Below are 18,044 nucleotides of genomic sequence, written 5' to 3' on the forward strand. Positions count from 1 at the left end.
GTGTCTAATATTTTAGAATGAGCGCAGAAGATCGAGGCGCTTGGAACGCTATTCTACGTTCGGCTAGTGGAACAAATGTCCTTTCATAGCCAATTAAACTTAGAGTTTATTAAACCTCCCGACATCAGACTCAAATATGATTCAAATCGGTCTATATTTAGACATAAGTGCCATGTAGACCGATTTCGATGGAATTTGCCGCAGTGGCTTGTATTAAGCCTCTTGTCATTCAACCAGAATATGATCCATATCGGACAATATTTGAATATTCCTGGCGGTCTTCCAATGTAGGGACTTAGTTATACAAAACCCGCATTTATTGCCGATTTCGCTGGAATTTGCTGCAGTGGCTTGTATTAAGCCTCTTGTTATTCAACCAGAATATGATCCATATCGGACAATATTTGGATATTCCTGGCGGTCTTCCAATGTAGATCTGTGAGTTTGATTGATATCATTTTATTGTAGTACATTGCGTATTAATGATATTAATTATTGGTATAACAGTGTGTATGATTGATATTAATTGTAACATTTTATGTGTTAAAATATTATTTTAAAAAATATTTTTATTTACATATTACACATATTAATTCAACCTCTAAGCCTGCCTGTAAGTTGTTATATTTTGAAAATTTTGGTAAGAGATTTGATATAAATAAATTATCAATGTTTAAGGAGTATTCATGAATTGGAAATATCTCTTTTTAATCAAAATGTTCCAATTTTTCGATAATTTGGGTATCCCGAGTCTTTGTTTTCTGGCGGTACATCAGTGCGTATGACTGATTTTATTTTTGGGCACTGCGGTGCGTATGACTGATATTATTTTGGGCACTGCGGTGCGTATGACTGATATTATTTTTGTTCTATAGTGCGTATACGTGATATTAATTATCATTGAATTGTAATAGTAAATTGTATTTAATCTCCTACATTTTATGTGTGAAAATATTTTTCATTAAATTTAGTTTTATTTACTACATATTTAGCCTAATAATGGTGATTTAAAATAATGAAAATCAATTTGTATATTTGAATGTAATTTAATATATTTTAATAATATTAGTCTGGGATTTGATTTAAATGATGTATGTGTATTGTATTTTTTTATTCTCTACATTCAGAGTATATTGTGCAATGTTTTAAATTTCATTGTCATTATCAATAATTCCAAAATTAATTCATATGGGATAGGAAATTCGTCAAACTAAAAGTTTTTCTTGCCAGGCCCATTGTCAGCTAAATGAAGGGGGTTATGTTTGATTTTAGCTTATCAATGAAATGCAGATGAAATGAGTTTAGATGTAGCAGCTTTGTTTTGAAATGGCAAATCAATTAAAATTTAATGGAAATTAATTTAAATTTTTATAAAAGGGAGAACTAAAAAACAAAAATAATCAAAAATAATGGCAATTTTGTAACAAAAGGTGTTAAATTCGGCCGTGCCGAACTTTGGATTTCCACTACCATAGATAAATGAACTACCCTCTTTTATAACAACGTCACTAACATATCCATTGTGTTGGCTGGTGTGGATCATATTTGATTGAGGTCCCAAGAACTCTTATACAAGTCACAGTTTTAGCGAAATGGGCAACAATTCCGCTTTTTATGGGATTAAGAACTTTAAGTGGAAGATCGGTCTATATGAAAGTTATATCTAAATATAATCTAATCTTGACCATATGCTAGTTGGATGACGGGAGGCTTAATACATATCACTGTGTCCAATTCCAGCGTAATCGGGTAATAAATGCCGATTTCATGGGCTTCAGATTCTTTACCGCCATCGGTCGATATGGCAGCTATATCTAAATATAGTCTGATCTGATCCATATTAAGGTATGATATCGGGAGGCTTACAACAACACACTATTTCAAATATCAGCGAAATCGGTCGGATGTTGGGAGGCCTTAAACTAATCACTCTTTCAAATTGCAGTAAAATCAGATAGAAAATAAAGCTTTTATGGGCTTCAGACCCTAAATCGGCAGATTGGTCTATATGGCAGCTATATCTAAATATAGTCCCATCTGAACCATATTAAAGGCAGATGTCGGGAGGCTCAAAAGAATTTGCGTTATAAATTTCAGCGAAATCGGATAAAAAATAAAGCATTTATGGGCTTTAGACCCTTTATCGACAGATCGGTCTATATCGCAGCTATATCTAAATATATTCCGATCTGAACCATATTAAGGTCAGATGTCGGAAGACCTGAAGCTACTCACTGCTTCAAATTTCAGCGAAATCGGATAATAAATAACGCTTTTATGGGCTTCAGACCCTTTTCGAGAGATCGGTCTCTATGGCAGCTATATCCAAATATAGTCCGATCTGAAACATATTTGGATCAGATATACGGAGGCTCCAAACAATTCATTGTTTTAAATTTCAGCGAAAACGGATAAAAAAATAAAGCTTTTATGGGCTTCAGACCCTTTATCGGCAGATCGGTCTATTTGGCAGCTATATTTATCCTAAGAAGTAGGGTATAGGTTAGGTTAGGTTGAATGGGTTACCCACCAAAGGTGAGTTCACTCGGAGGGCAGTTTGGCCCATAGTGGTACCCTAGAGAGAGAAAGGAAAGTATAAGAAAATGTGAGACCTCGTACTAGAAGTTATACACGAGACAGGAAAAGTGGGGAAACCCGAACGGGGGGTTAAGAACTTTTCGTCCTTACGCAAGCACGGATCTACCTACGCCGGAGCTCGTGGGACCCCCACGTCGGAACCATCCTGTTTCCTCAGTAAACCTCAGGAGAGATACCAGTGGTACGTTTGCAAGTTCACCCAGATCAGAGAAGAAACGGCTCCCCAGAAAGGAGAGCCTACATCACAGCAAGTGCTCAATAGTCTCCTCCTCATCCTTATCGAGGCAACTCCTACAGAAAGTCATTATGCGGTATAGCCCTGCGCGCCGCCATGCGGCCTATGACACAGTAACCGGTTATGACCTCTGTCAAAGTACTCATCGACTTTTAGTCGAACGCCAGCAACTCCTTCGTCCTCCTCCGGTCGATGACCGGCCATAGCGCTTTTGCAGTCCGGAAACCATCTACCGAGTCCCACCTCGCCACCGACGGCGCCGTGGCCATACCATTTACTTTGTTCAGTAGCTCGACAAATGGCACGTTGGCAAGACCGATGACTGGTCCGCCCGGCACAGACGAACGCCTCCTGGAGCACTCGCCCGCCCTCTCATTTCCTGGAATCCCCTCATGCCCAGGAACCCATGTCAGTGTCACATCGTGGGCTCGGAGCCTATTTAGGGATTCCAAACAGTCCGCCGAGCATCTCGACCTCACTATCCTCGACTCTAAGGCCTTGAGCACCGCCATACTGTCCACATAAATTCTGAGTTTCAAGGGCGGTAAGCCCCTTACCAGAATTTCTCTTGCGTTTACTGTCATGGCACATACCTCTGCCTGAAAGACTGTACACTCGTCCGGCAGTCTCAGAGACATACTGATATTGAGTGCATCAGAGTAGACCCCCAATCCAGTCCCTGATTCCATCTTGGAGCCATATGAGTAGATCGAGGTCTCATCCTCCTCCACTACACCATTCGTCCCTCTCAGGAAAAAGAACCGCGAATACGCTCACTCCAGTCGGCACTGGTGTCAGGTAGTCGGAGATCCTTCTCAGTCTACCCTCCGTATCCATAACACCCAGAATCGCTCTGTGGCCGCAACCATCTTCCTTCCGAATGCCGAGCTCTCTCAGCCTTAGCGCGACCCTGGCGGCGCAGTTCCAAATATAGGCCCCAATGGGCTGCTGCGCGGATCTTAGCGCTCAGGAAAAAAAATTGCGAATGCCCTCACTCCAGTCGGCACTGGAGCCATGTAGTCGGAGATCCTTCTCAGTCTACCCTCCGTATCCATAACACCCAGAATCGCACTGTGGCCGCAACCGTCCTTCTTCAGTATGCCGAGCCCTCTCAGCCTAAGCGAGACCCTGGGGGCGCAGTTCCAAATGTAGGCCCCAATGGGCTGCATATCCAGCATCGCCTAAAGGCCTGCCTGCGGTGCGGATCTCAGCGCTCCTTTGATCCCTACGCAGACTAGTCTGTGGACCTTCTCGACCTCCTTCGCAAGCGTCCTCTTCCCTATGGCGTCCCACCATACTCCATAGGCCAGTATTGGTCTCACGATGGCCGTATACATGCAATAAATCATCTTGGGTGTCTCCCCCCACTTCCTACCGAACATTCTCCTGCAGAAGTAAAAAGTGCACAGTGCCTTACAGATTCTTTCTTCGCTGTTACTCTTCCAGGACAGTATCGAATCGAGGACTATGCCTAGGTACTTTGCCCCCTTCGACAGCCGCAGGGTGACCCCGTCCAAGGACGGGAGTCTGAACTCTGGTATTTTATATCTACGCGTAAAGAGCACCAGCTCCGTCTTCCCGGGGTTGGTCCTCAACCCATTTCTGATAGCCCATCGCGACAAAAAGGTGTTAGGTTTCCTAATTCTACCGAACATTTTCCTGCAGAAGTAATAAGCGCCCAGTGCCTTGCAGCTTCTTACCTCGGTGTTCCTCTTCCAGGACAGTTTCGAATCGAGGACTATGCCTAGGTACTTTGCCTTCTTCGACAGCCACAGGGTGGCCCCGTCCATGGACGGGAGTCTGAACTCTGGTATTTTATATCTACGCGTAAAGAGCACCAGCTCCGTCTTCCCGGGGTTGGTCCTCAACCCATTTCTGGTGGTGGGTATAAAAAATCAAAAATTAAGGGAACATTAGAGAGATGGGATTGTACCCAACAATGGGTATCTCTAGAAATTCAGTTGAATTAATTGCTTTGCTAAAAAAATATTGGGTTAATGGTTGGGTTGGATTTTTCATATAGTCGGCGTTGACAAATTTTTTCACAGCTTGTGACTCTATAATTGCATTCTTTCTTCTGTCAGTTATCAGCTGTTACTTTTAGCCTGCTTTAGAAAAAAAGTGTAAAAAAAAGTATATTTGATTAAAGTTCATTCTAAGTTTTATTAAAAATGCATTTACTTTCTTTTAAAAAATCCGCAATTACTTTTTGGGCAACCCAATATTATAATTCCTTTTATATCTCTAACAGTTTTCTTTAAGAAATTTCTATTTTTCACTCTTCAGTCATGGCAGAATAATAAGTTTCATCATATTTCTAGCCAATTTATGTTAAATTAAAAGGCTTCTCTCTTTTGGTTAATTTTAAAATGCTTTGCCATTTGCCTTTTGGCATTCTTGCTAACATGTTTGCCACTTGCAAAAGTGCAAAGTGCATGCATGTGCGTGCCACTTAGAGGTGTAATTAACACATTTTACACAGTCTATGAGACTTTTGCTTTGTTTTTTTTTGCGTAATGCATATGTATGTGTATGTATCACAGCATACAATCCCATTCACTCAGCCAGCCGTATATACAAAAGCAATAAAACAAGAAAATTTTGCTACACTTTTCCTTGTAATTACCTGGTGATGATGCCATGCCATGCATTTGCTATGCATACATATAAATTGTACAAAGGCTTTGCAGCCATACACAGTTCCGCCACAATACCGCAAATCCATTTCTAGCTGCCATACAAGCAAACGAGGCAGACATGAAGTCATGCAACTCTTTATGAAGCTTTAGCAAATGTCAGAACATGACATTATATGTTTTGTATGAGCAGCAAGTCAAATATTAACAAGGATATGCATTAAGATTTTCATTTTAGCAGAATGATTAAATTTGAAATTAATTAATATATGATGTGTAGAAAGAGCAAAACTATGCATTTAAATGGTAAAATTTACTAAACTTGAGCAGAAAATTAAAGAAATGCTTGATTTTTCAAAAATTGTTTTTTGGTGCTGGGTGACGTATGATTTATTTTAATTATTGGCATATTTTAAATTATACCTTATACCTGCTATACTAAGAATGATATTTCATTAAGTAACATTGAATTTGTTAAAGGACCTATAAGTCAATATTTCTGTAAGCTTAAATTACTGAAAATACTCTAAGAGAGACTTTTATTTGCTTTCGAAAGTGGATGAAAGCAATGAAGGCAATGACGAATTGACCATCTCATCTTATTTCTGTTAATTAATATATGATGTGTAGTTAAAGAGAACGAGCAAAACTATGCCTTTAAATGGTAAAATTTACTAAACTTGATCGGAAAATTAAAGAAATGCTTGATTTTTCAAAAATTGTTTTTTGGTGCTGGGTGACGTATGATTTATTTTTATTATCGACATATTTTAAATTATGCCTTATACCTGCTATTCTAAGAATGATATGTCATTAAGTGACATTGAATTTGTTAAAGGACCTATAAGTCAATATTCCTGTAAGCTTAAATTACTGAAAATACTCAAAGAGAGACTTTTATTTGATTTCGAAAGTGGATGAAAGCAATGAAGGCAATGACGAATTGACCATCTCATCCTATTTTTGTTAATTAATATATGATGTGAAAATTAGATAGAAAATATATAGATAGAAAATTAAAGAAATGCTAGATTTTTCAAAAATTATTTTTTGGTGCTGGGTGCCGTATGATTTATTTTAATTATTGGCATATTTTAAAGTATACCTTATACCTGCTATACTAAGAATGATATTTCATTAAGTAACATTGAATTTGTTAAAGGACCTATAAGTCAATATTTCTGTAAGCTTAAATTACTGAAAATACTCTAAGAGAGACTTTTATTTGCTTTCGAAAGTGGATGAAAGCAATGAAGGCAATGACGAATTGACCATCTCATCTTATTTCTGTTAATTAATATATGATGTGTAGTTAAATGATGTGTAGTTAAAGAGAAAGAGCAAAACTATGCATTTAAATGGTAAAATTTACTAAACTTGAGCGGAAAATAAAAGAAATGCTTGATTTTTCAAAAATTGTTTTTTGGTGCTGGGTGACGTATGATTTATTTTAATTATTGGCATATTTTAAATTATACCTTATACCTGCTATACTAAGAATGATATTTCATTAAGTAACATTGAATTTGTTAAAGGACCTATAAGTCAATATTTCTGTAAGCTTAAAATACTGAAAATACTCTAAGAGAGACTTTTATTTGCTTTCGAAAGTGGATGAAAGCAATGAAGGCAATGACGAATTGACCATCTCATCTTATTTTTGTTAATTAATATATGCTGTGTAGTTAAAGAGAAAGAGCAAAACTATTCATTTAAATGGTAAAATTTACTAAACTTGAGCAGAAAATTAAAGAAATGCTTGATTTTTCAAAAATTGTTTTTTGGTGCTGGGTGACGTATGATTTATTTTAATTATCGGCATATTTTAAATTATGCCTTATAACTGCTATGCTAAGAATTATATTTCATTAAGCAACATTGAAATTGTTAAAGGACCTATAAGTCAATATTACTGTAAGCTTAAATTACTGAAAATACTCTAAGAGAGACCCTCTTTTGCTTTCGAAAGTGGATGAAAGCAATGAAGGCAATGACGAATTGACCTTCTCATCTTATTTTTGTAGTATAACATATAATTTTCTCAGGTACTACCTAAAAAAAAGGATATAAGTGAACAATAAGAAAGTCAGTTTGTCAATATAGGGTGCTCCATTCTGGCCCATATAGTGGTTTTCCCATAAGAGGTTTTATTTTGGTATTCAAACTAAAATGAAATTTTTTGAGATAAATGATCGGAGGAAGGTATGTCGTTAATGAAAATTTTGCATCAGCAAAATGGCTACAGGACCATACAGGGTAACTAAAAAAAATCTTTCTTTGGAAATCCTTATAAATACCTTGTCTGCATAGTAAAGTCCAGTTAACTTCAGCGAAGGATTAAAATCTCACTACCGGAGACCTTAAATTTTTTGATATTAATCCTCTTGCAATTACATAAACTGCTACTAGTAGTTAAGTTGTATAGCTGTTGGTCTTTGCAGAGACAACATACTGCATACCTTCAAGGAATATTTCAGCACATGAATGTACCAGAACGCAAAAAAACTCAACAATTCCTATACGAAATATTTCCCACAAAAAATGCTAAAAGGAGACTCAGAGAGTGGTATATGCACTCATACACATTCTTTCAAATAACCACAACAATTTCCATATATATTTGGTGTATGTTTCCCCTCGATTTGTATTTTGTTAAAAAAAAGCATTTAAACAATATGTACTAGCACTTTCCTCCTCTGGCTTTTATTTCTGCGATAAAATCTTTTTTGTGTCTTTGGTTAAATGCTGCATTTAAAAAGCATTTTAATAAAACACATTTTATACACAAACGGTAAACACGAAAACCAGAAGCCAAAGGGAAGTTAAGAATCCTCAAAAACAAAAAAAAAAAATGTTAAGTGACAGTTTTAAAGGTTATTGAAGTAAAGGGAAAAATTTATGCTAGTAGAGATAGGTGAAAAGTTTTAAAAATTCAAAAAATAATATTAAACAAAAATAGAATAAAATTAAAAAAAATTAAATAAAATAAAATAAAATAAAATAAAATAAAATAAAATAAAATAAAATAAAATAAAATAAAATAAAATAAAATAAAATAAAATAAAAATAAAATAAAATAAAATAAAATAAAATAAAATAAAATAAAATAAAATAAAATATAATAAAATAAAATAAAATTAAATATAATAAAATAAAATAAAATAAAAGAAAATAAAATAAAATAAAATAAAATAAAATAAAATAAAATAAAATAAAATAAAATAAAATAAAATAAAATAAAATAAAATAAAATAAAATAAAATAAAATAAAATAAAATAAAATAAAATAAAATAAAATAAAATAAAATAAAATAAAATAAAATAAAATAAAATAAAATAAAATAAAATATTCTAAAAATAATATTAAAAAAAAATAAAATCAAATAAAAATAAATAAAAAATAAAATAAAATAATATAAAAAAAAAATAAAGTAAAAAACAAGTAAAAGCGTGCTAAGTTCGGCCGGGCCGAATCTTATATACCCTCCACCATGGATCGCATTTGTCGAGTTGTTTTCCCGGCATCTCTTCTTAGGCTAAAAAGGATATAAGAAAAGAGTTGCTCTGCTATTACAACGATATCAAGATATGGTCCGGTTCGGACCACAATTAAATTATATGTTGGAGACCTGTGTAAAATTTCAGCCAATTCGTATAAGAATTGCGCCCATTGGGGCTCACGAAGTAAAATAGAGAGAACGATTTATATGGGATCTGTATCGGGCTATAGACCGATTCAGAACATAATAAACACGTTTGTTGATGGTCATGAGAGGATCCGTCGTACAAAATTTCAGGCATATCGGATAATAATTGCGACCTCTAGGGGTCAAGAAGTCAAGATCCCAGATCGGTTTATATGGCAGCTATATCAGGTTATGATCCGATTTGAACTTTATTTGACACAGTTATTGAAAGTAAAAATAAAATACGTCATGCAAAATTTCAGCCAAATCGGATAGGAATTGCGCCCTCTAGAAGCTCAAGAAGTCAAATCCCCAAATCTGTTTATATGACAGCTATATCAGGTTATGGACCGATTTCAACCATACTTGGCACAGTTGTTGGATATCATAACAAAACACGTCGTGCGAAATTCTATTCCAATCGGATAAGAATTGCGCCCTCTCGAGGCTCAAGAAGTCAAGACCCAAGATCGGTTTATATGGCAGCTATATCAGGTTATAGACCGATTTGAACCATACTTGGCACAGTTGTTGGATATAATAACAAAACACGTCGTGCAAAATTTCATTTCAATCGGATAAGAATTGCGCACTCTAGAGGCTCAAGAAGTCAAGACCCAAGATCGGTTTATATGGCAGCTATATCAGGTTATGGGCCGATTTGAACCATAATAGACACAGTTGTTGGATATCATAGCAAAAAACGTCGAATTTGTTGAATTTGTTAAAGGACCTATAAGTCAATATTTCTGTAAGCTTAAATTACTGAAAATACTCTAAGAGAGACTTTTATTTGCTTTCGAAAGTGGATGAAAGCAATGAAGGCAATGACGAATTGACCATCTCATCTTATTTCTGTTAATTAATATATGATGTGTAGTTAAATGATGTGTAGTTAAAGAGAAAGAGCAAAACTATGCATTTAAATGGTAAAATTTACTAAACTTGAGCGGAAAATAAAAGAAATGCTTGATTTTTCAAAAATTGTTTTTTGGTGCTGGGTGACGTATGATTTATTTTAATTATTGGCATATTTTAAATTATACCTTATACCTGCTATACTAAGAATGATATTTCATTAAGTAACATTGAATTTGTTAAAGGACCTATAAGTCAATATTTCTGTAAGCTTAAAATACTGAAAATACTCTAAGAGAGACTTTTATTTGCTTTCGAAAGTGGATGAAAGCAATGAAGGCAATGACGAATTGACCATCTCATCTTATTTTTGTTAATTAATATATGCTGTGTAGTTAAAGAGAAAGAGCAAAACTATTCATTTAAATGGTAAAATTTACTAAACTTGAGCAGAAAATTAAAGAAATGCTTGATTTTTCAAAAATTGTTTTTTGGTGCTGGGTGACGTATGATTTATTTTAATTATCGGCTATATTTATTTTAATTATTGGATATAATAACAAAACACGTCGTGCAAAATTTCATTTCAATCGGATAAGAATTGCGCACTCTAGAGGCTCAAGAAGTCAAGACCCAAGATCGGTTTATATGGCAGCTATATCAGGTTATGGGCCGATTTGAACCATAATAGACACAGTTGTTGGATATCATAGCAAAAAACGTCGTGCAAAATTTCATCCCAATCGGATAAGAATTGCCCACTCTAGAGGCTCAAGAAGTCAAGACCCAAGATCGGTTTGTATGGCAGCTATATCAAAACATGGACCGATATGGCCCATTTACAATACCAACCGACCTACACTAATAAGAAGTATTTCTGCAAAATTTCAAGCGGCTAGCTTTACTCCTTCGGAGGTTAGCGTGCTTTCGACAGACAGACGGACGGACGGACGGACGGACAGACGGACGGACATGGCTAGATCGACATAAAATGTCACGACGATCAAGAATATATATACTTTATGGGGTCTCAGACGAATATTTCGAGTAGTTACAAACAGAATGACGAAATTAGTATACCCCCCATCTTATGGTGGAGGGTATAAAAAATAAAATAAAATAAAATAAAATAAAATGAAATAAAATAAATTAGAGTAAAAAAAAGCAAGTAAAAAGGCGTTAACTTCGGCAGGGCCGAACTTTGGATACCCACCACCTCGGGTATATCTGTAATCCGCCTTTCATCATAATCCGGTGAAAAATGTAGAATTTACGCCCATATAGCAGCTATTTCGAAATATGGTACGATTTGGCCCAAATTTGACACAAACATTGAGTGGTCTAATAAGTACAAGTCATTAGTCAATTTTGTAGAACAAAATATTTGTCTTTTCGGTAGACATATCCTAATATAGACCGATCTGAACCATATACGACAAGGATGACAAAAAGACTAACATTAGTCACTGTCCCAAATTTTCGCAAAACGGACTATAAATGCACCTTTGATAGGCCCAATACCTTAAGTAGAGAGATCGGTCTATATGGCAGCTATATCCAAATCTTGTCCGATTTGGGCCAAATTGAAGAGGGCTGTCAAAGGGCCTAACACAACTCACTGTCCCAAATTTTGGCGAAATCGGATAATAAATGCGCCTTTTATGGCCCCAAAACCTTTAATCGAGAGATCGGTCTAGATGACAGTTATATCCAAATCTGAACCGATCTAGGCCAAATTGAAGAAGGATATCGAAGCGCCTAACACAACTCACTATCCCAAATGATAGCAAAATTGGACAATAAATGCGCCTTTTATGGGCCTAAGACCCTAAATCGGCGGATCGTTCTATATGACAGCTATATCCAAATCTGGACCGATCTGGGCCAAATTGAAGAAGGATATCGAAGGGCCTAACACAACTCACTGTCCCAAATGATAACAAAATTGGACAATAAATGCGCCTTTTATGGGCCTAAGACCCTTAATTGGCGGATCGTTCCAAATGACGGCTATATCCAAATTTGGACCGATCTGGGCCAAATTGAAGAAGGATGTCGAAGGGCCAAAAACAACTCAGTTTTTCAAATTTCTGCAAAATCGGACAATAAATGTGGCTTTTGTGGTCTCATGACCCTACATTTAAGCCAAATTGAATAATAATTGCGCCCTCTGGCGGCTTAAGAAATCAAGATCCGAAATCGGTTAATATGGGAGCCACATTAGGTTATGAACCGATTTGAACCATACGTGTTGCAGTTGTTAGAAATTTAAACACAAACACTTGGTGCAAAATTTGAGCCAAACCGGATTTGAATTGCGCCCTCTAGAGGTTCGAGAAGTCAAGATCCGAGATCAGTTTATATGGCAGCTACTTCAGGTTATGGACCGTTTTAAACCATACTTAGCACAGTTGTTGATGGTCAAACCAAAACACTCCATGATAAATTTCAGCCAAGTCGGATAATAAATGCGCCCTCACTCGAATTTGACAATTTATGCGCCCCCTAGCGGCCCAAGATATCAAGATCAAGATCGGTTTATATGGGAGCTATATCAGGTTATGAATCGGTTTATACCATATTTAGCACAGTTGTTGGTGGTCGAACCAAAACACTTTATGCGAAATTTCAGGCGAATTGGATAATAAATGCGCTCCTAGCTGTCCATGATCCAATATCGGTTTATATAGGAGCTATATCAGGTTATGAAGCGGTTTATACCATATTTGGCACAGTTTTTGGTGGTCAAACCAAAACACTCCATGCAAAATTTCAGCCAAGTCGGATAATAAATACGCCCTCTAGCGGCTCAAGATATCAAGATCCGAGATCGGTTTATATGGGAGCTGTATCAGGTTATGAACCGATTTGAACTATACTTGATGCTGTAGTTAGAAGTTAAAACGAAGCATTTCATGCAAAATTTCTGCCAAATCGGATCATAAATACGCCCTCTAGCGGCTCAAGATATCAAGATCCGAGATCGGTTTATATGGGAGCTGCATCAGGTTAAGAACGGGTTTATACTGTATTTGGCATAGTTGTTGGTGGTCGAACCAAAACACTCCATGCAAAATTTCAATCAAATTGGATAATAAATGCGCCCTCTAGCGGCTCAAGAACTCAAGATCCGAGATCGGTTTATATGGGAGCTATATCAGGTTAAGAACCGGTTTACACCATATTCGGCACAGTTGTTGGTGGTGGTAGAACCAAAACACTTCATGCAAAATAATAATAAATGCGCCCTCTAGCGGCTCAAGAATTCACTATCCGAAATCGGTTTATATGGGAACTATATCAGGTTATGAACCGATTTTAATCATAATGAGTAGAGTTTTTGATGGTCAAACCAAAAAATTTATGCCAAGTTCAACCAAGTCCGATAATAATTGCACCTTTAGGGGTTCAAGAAGTCAAGATCCGAGATAGGTTTATATGGGACCTATATCAGATAATGAATCGATTCGGACCATACTTAGAGTAGTTGTTGGAAGTCAGAATGAAACACTTGGTGCAAAATCTCTAGAGGGCGCATCCCTCTAGAGGGCGCTTCCATATAATCCAATCTCACGATCCGAGATCGGATCTTGAGATTGGATAATGATAATCATTGCATACATTTAGGGATTTTTTTTGTGAACCACAGGCCAGCCAACAGAAAACAACTCACGGGCATAGAGCGAACCGGAAACAAACAAACATGAACAAAAATCCCGACAGGAATAACAAACAAAAAAAAAATAACACTGCAACAAATAAAATTTTTGCATAAATACCTCTAATCTGGGCAATTAAAGCAACATTACGTGGTAGCAAATTTCGGACCATACTTAGAGTAGTTGTTGGAAGTCAGAATGAAACACTTGGTGCAAAATCTCTAGAGGGCGCTTCCCTCTAGAGGGCGCTTCCATATAATCCAATCTCAAGATCCGAGATCGGATTATATAGGAGATAACGTGTGTCACACATAGAATAGAGTATGTCACACATTTCGAATCCTTTGCTGGGTTGCTCATATCTTGAATATAACCACTTTTTGATGTACTTGAACAAAAGGCTTTGTTTTTTAATGAATTTTTATATATATCTACTTTGGTGGACAGGGGTGCGTATTATTTCTGTTAATTTTTCACTCAATTGGAAACTTCGTTTATAACTTTATAGTTAACCCCATAAATTTTAGTTTGAACTTTTAAAATTTATTAATGACATTGCTCACTTAAAAATATCACCAAGCTAGCTTATAATCTACATTTTCCGTGCTCTCAGCTGTTCGTAGAACTTGGCAAAATATTTATTTATTATACTTTATTGGCATGGCAAAGATTTGTGTTACCAAAAGTGCTATTAAAAGTAAACAAATTGCATCGGATTTTTATTTATTTCGTCCTTTTAAAACTTAAAAAGAAAAACTAGAATTCATCTTGGCAAAATGTCTTTAATCTTATTATTTGCTTAGAAGGAGCGAAAGGGCAGCTTCTACGAATTCAATTGTGTGAGTGGGTGAGAGGACAATGAAATTGTATGCTGCTAGGATAATTTGTTCCTTTTTGCCAGGGTATGTTCGTTCGTTCCCTTCAATTTAATAAAGGGGTAGGATATCCTTTGATGTACACACAGGACGTACAGACAACAGGGAACAGAAGCGAAAGAAAACGCAGCTCTTCCCATAATCAAACAATAGAAAAATAATAATGCTTACAGAAAGCGAGAGGGAGACGGGTTAGACTTAAGGGCAAAGAAAGGGAAGAAAAGTAAAAAGCCAAAATGCCACAAACTCGATGCAGTAAAAAAAGTGATTTTCTATTTTATTATTCTTTATTTGCGTTTTCTATGAAACCAACGCTGGAAAGCCAACTGTCATGGTCTGTGCAAACGAACAAACAAAAAAACACGCTTGCTTTTTTATGGCGTCTCTTGGTGGGTTTTTGCCTGGCCGATGTAAGCGAAGTCGCCCAGTGTTGGTCGCGCCATAATAGTCCTAAATGTCCTTGTGTCTGTTGTTGTTCTTGTTGATTACTCAGTGTTTGGAATTTGGTTGCAGGGGCCTGGTGCGTTTTTGCGCTTTATTTTTATGAGTTTATTCGCCTTTGGCCGCTAAGTCAACAATAAACATGAATTAATGTTTAAGACATTCGCATACATAGACAAGGCTGCTCTCTCGGCTCTGAAGGATAAGAAGGATAAAACGCATTCAAACACACGCACACACACACACACACACACACACACACACACACATCAGCCATAAGGTCATGCTGCGACTTTTGTGGTGCGTGCAATGAACAACTTCCGGCTGCAAATGGTTTGGTCTGTTGTATAAAACACAAATTCTCCAAAAATGTAATAAAATCAAGCATTGAATTGAATAAGGCAAACATTAGCAAAGCACATAAAGAATTTAACAGTATCTTAGATATTAAAATTAAATGAAATTAAATTAAATCTTTGTGGAGTTTATTTGCGAAAATAATTGCGTACTTTTAAAGTAAATGGGAATATAGGCACTTGGAAAGGAATATGGGCACTTAAAAAGGAATATGGGCCTTTGTAAGGCAAAGTGTGGTATTGCTAATATTACTTCTAGGGTTAAGGCTGGCGTATAAGTGATGTAACTTAAAAGTAAACTGGTTGCTATTACTCATACGCTATGAGATACTCATATATCATGCTATATGCTCAAAATACGTTTTATTAAATTTTATTTTTTTTATATTATTTTATTTCATTCCATTTCGTTTCGTTTCATATCATTTCATTTCATTCCATTCCATTCCATTCCATTTCATTCCATTCCATTTCATTTCATTCCATTTCATTCCATTTCATTCCATTTCATTCCATTTCATTCCATTTCATTCCATTTCATTCCATTTCATTCCATTTCATTCCATTTCATTCCATTTCATTCCATTTCATTCCATTTCATTCCATTTCATTTCATTCCATTTCATTCCATTCCATTTCATTCCATTCTATTCCATTCCATTTCATTCCATTTCATTCCATTTCATTCCATTTCATTCCATTTCATTCCATTTCATTCCATTTCATTCCATTTCATTCCATTTCATTCCATTTCATTCCATTTCATTTCATTCCATTTCATTCCATTTCATTGCATTTCATTGCATTCCATTTCATTCCATTGCATTCCATTTCATTCCACTGCATTCCATTTTATACCATTTCATTCCATTCCATTTTATTTCATTCCATTTCATTCCATTTCCTTCTATTTCATTTTATTTTATTTTATTTGAATTTATATTAATTTTTGTTGTTTTATTTAAAATCAGCTACATTCATTGTATGTGCTCTCGTTAATTTTAAAATTGTAATACTGGTATTCCTGGTATACTGGTAAAAGTAGGCCAATGGCATCAGCTTGAAGTTTTTTTTTTTTAATGCTGCCACTTGAACTGATTCTTAACTAAGGCACTTCACGGTAACGCTTGAATATAATATGGAATCAATAAGTGCTGGATTTTGTACGTTAGCCCAAAAATATGCAATGGAAAATAGTTCCATGTGAAAAGTTCCTGGAATTTCAAGAGAGCATCAAAAGGTTACTCACAGTTTGAAGAGGAAATTGTTTCACAAGCAAACACATAGATTTTTGAGCTGATAACAAAAAACAACAAAGAATGCCGGGCAAAAAATATTTTAAATTTAAAGGGAATATGTTAAGATCATGTGGGCAAAGTGAGCTTTACCGCAATATAGTCCCTAATATCATCCATTCTCCGCATCATCAAGAATCTGGCAGTTTAAGCACAATTAAGGAGTGTCTGAGCTCCGAGGATTAGGTCTCCTCGGAGTTCAGACGCTCCTACTTGTCAAAATCAAAGCAGTTAACACTTAATTTATCTCATCCCTGGTCTAAGCCCCCTAAATTAGAATCTGATCAAGAATTGTGCCCAATTCAAAGGTGGGTTTCCCTGACTTATGCTGGCTGCATAAGGTATCTTGCCATGTTAAAACTTCACTATCAAGTTGTGTCACTAAGCGGCACGCCTTTCGGACTCGGCATAAAAAAGGAGGTCCCTTATCATTGAGCTTAAAATTTTAATTGCGTTCTACTAATTGATATGAGAGAAATCTCTTGTGCCTTAATGGCATGTTCATGGGACATTTTACATGTTTGCCTCATCTCAGAATCCAGGATTTGTCCCCTGAATACGCTAATTCTTCTGTTTGAGGTGTAGGCATAGGCAATGTGGTGTAGGGTTACAATTACAATTAAAAACTAATTTCTTTCTTCAACTCAATTTAATTTTATATTCAAGTGAAAAATAAATAATGCATAATAATAATATTTTAAAAAGGTGTTCCAAATAATGTTTAAAGTGTTAATCAGATAAATTCCATTTCCCCAAACATATATACATGCTTCATAAATTTTGTATTAAATTCATTTGCTATCTTATTAGAGGTTAAACTGTGATTGGTTGCATTTTTGGTTTTTTTCTACATTCATCGTCCTCCTCCCAAACTGCTGTAGAAAACTTAACTATTCTCTCCTATAGCTATACATTTCATAATGTATGATAGCTTTAATTATGCAAAACGAACACATACAAAAAAACCATAATGAAAATCATTGCATACATTTAGGGATTTTTTTTTGTGAACCACAGGCCAGCCAACAGAAAACAACTTACGGGCATAGAGCGAACCGGAAACAAACAAACATGAACAAACATCCCGACAGGAATAACAAACAGAAAAAAAATAACACTGCAACAAATAAAATTTTTGCATAAATACCTCTAATCTGGGCAATTAAAGCAACATTACGTGGTAGCAAATTTTTAAACGCTCTAGACATGCTAAAGTACCATCATAGCATCGTATCATCGTCACACAGGCAAACAGGCAATTATGTCCAACATACTTGCACAACTTGGGTAACAACAACAACAGCACTCTCATGTTAATATATAAACGGGTACATATTTGCATAGCGTAGAACAAGGACAAGCACAGAGAAAGAGAGGGAATGTGATAGAGGCCGACAGACGGATG

This window comes from Stomoxys calcitrans, chromosome 3 (genome assembly GCF_963082655.1).
Source record: "Stomoxys calcitrans chromosome 3, idStoCalc2.1, whole genome shotgun sequence".
NCBI classification, from domain to species: domain Eukaryota; kingdom Metazoa; phylum Arthropoda; class Insecta; order Diptera; family Muscidae; genus Stomoxys; species Stomoxys calcitrans.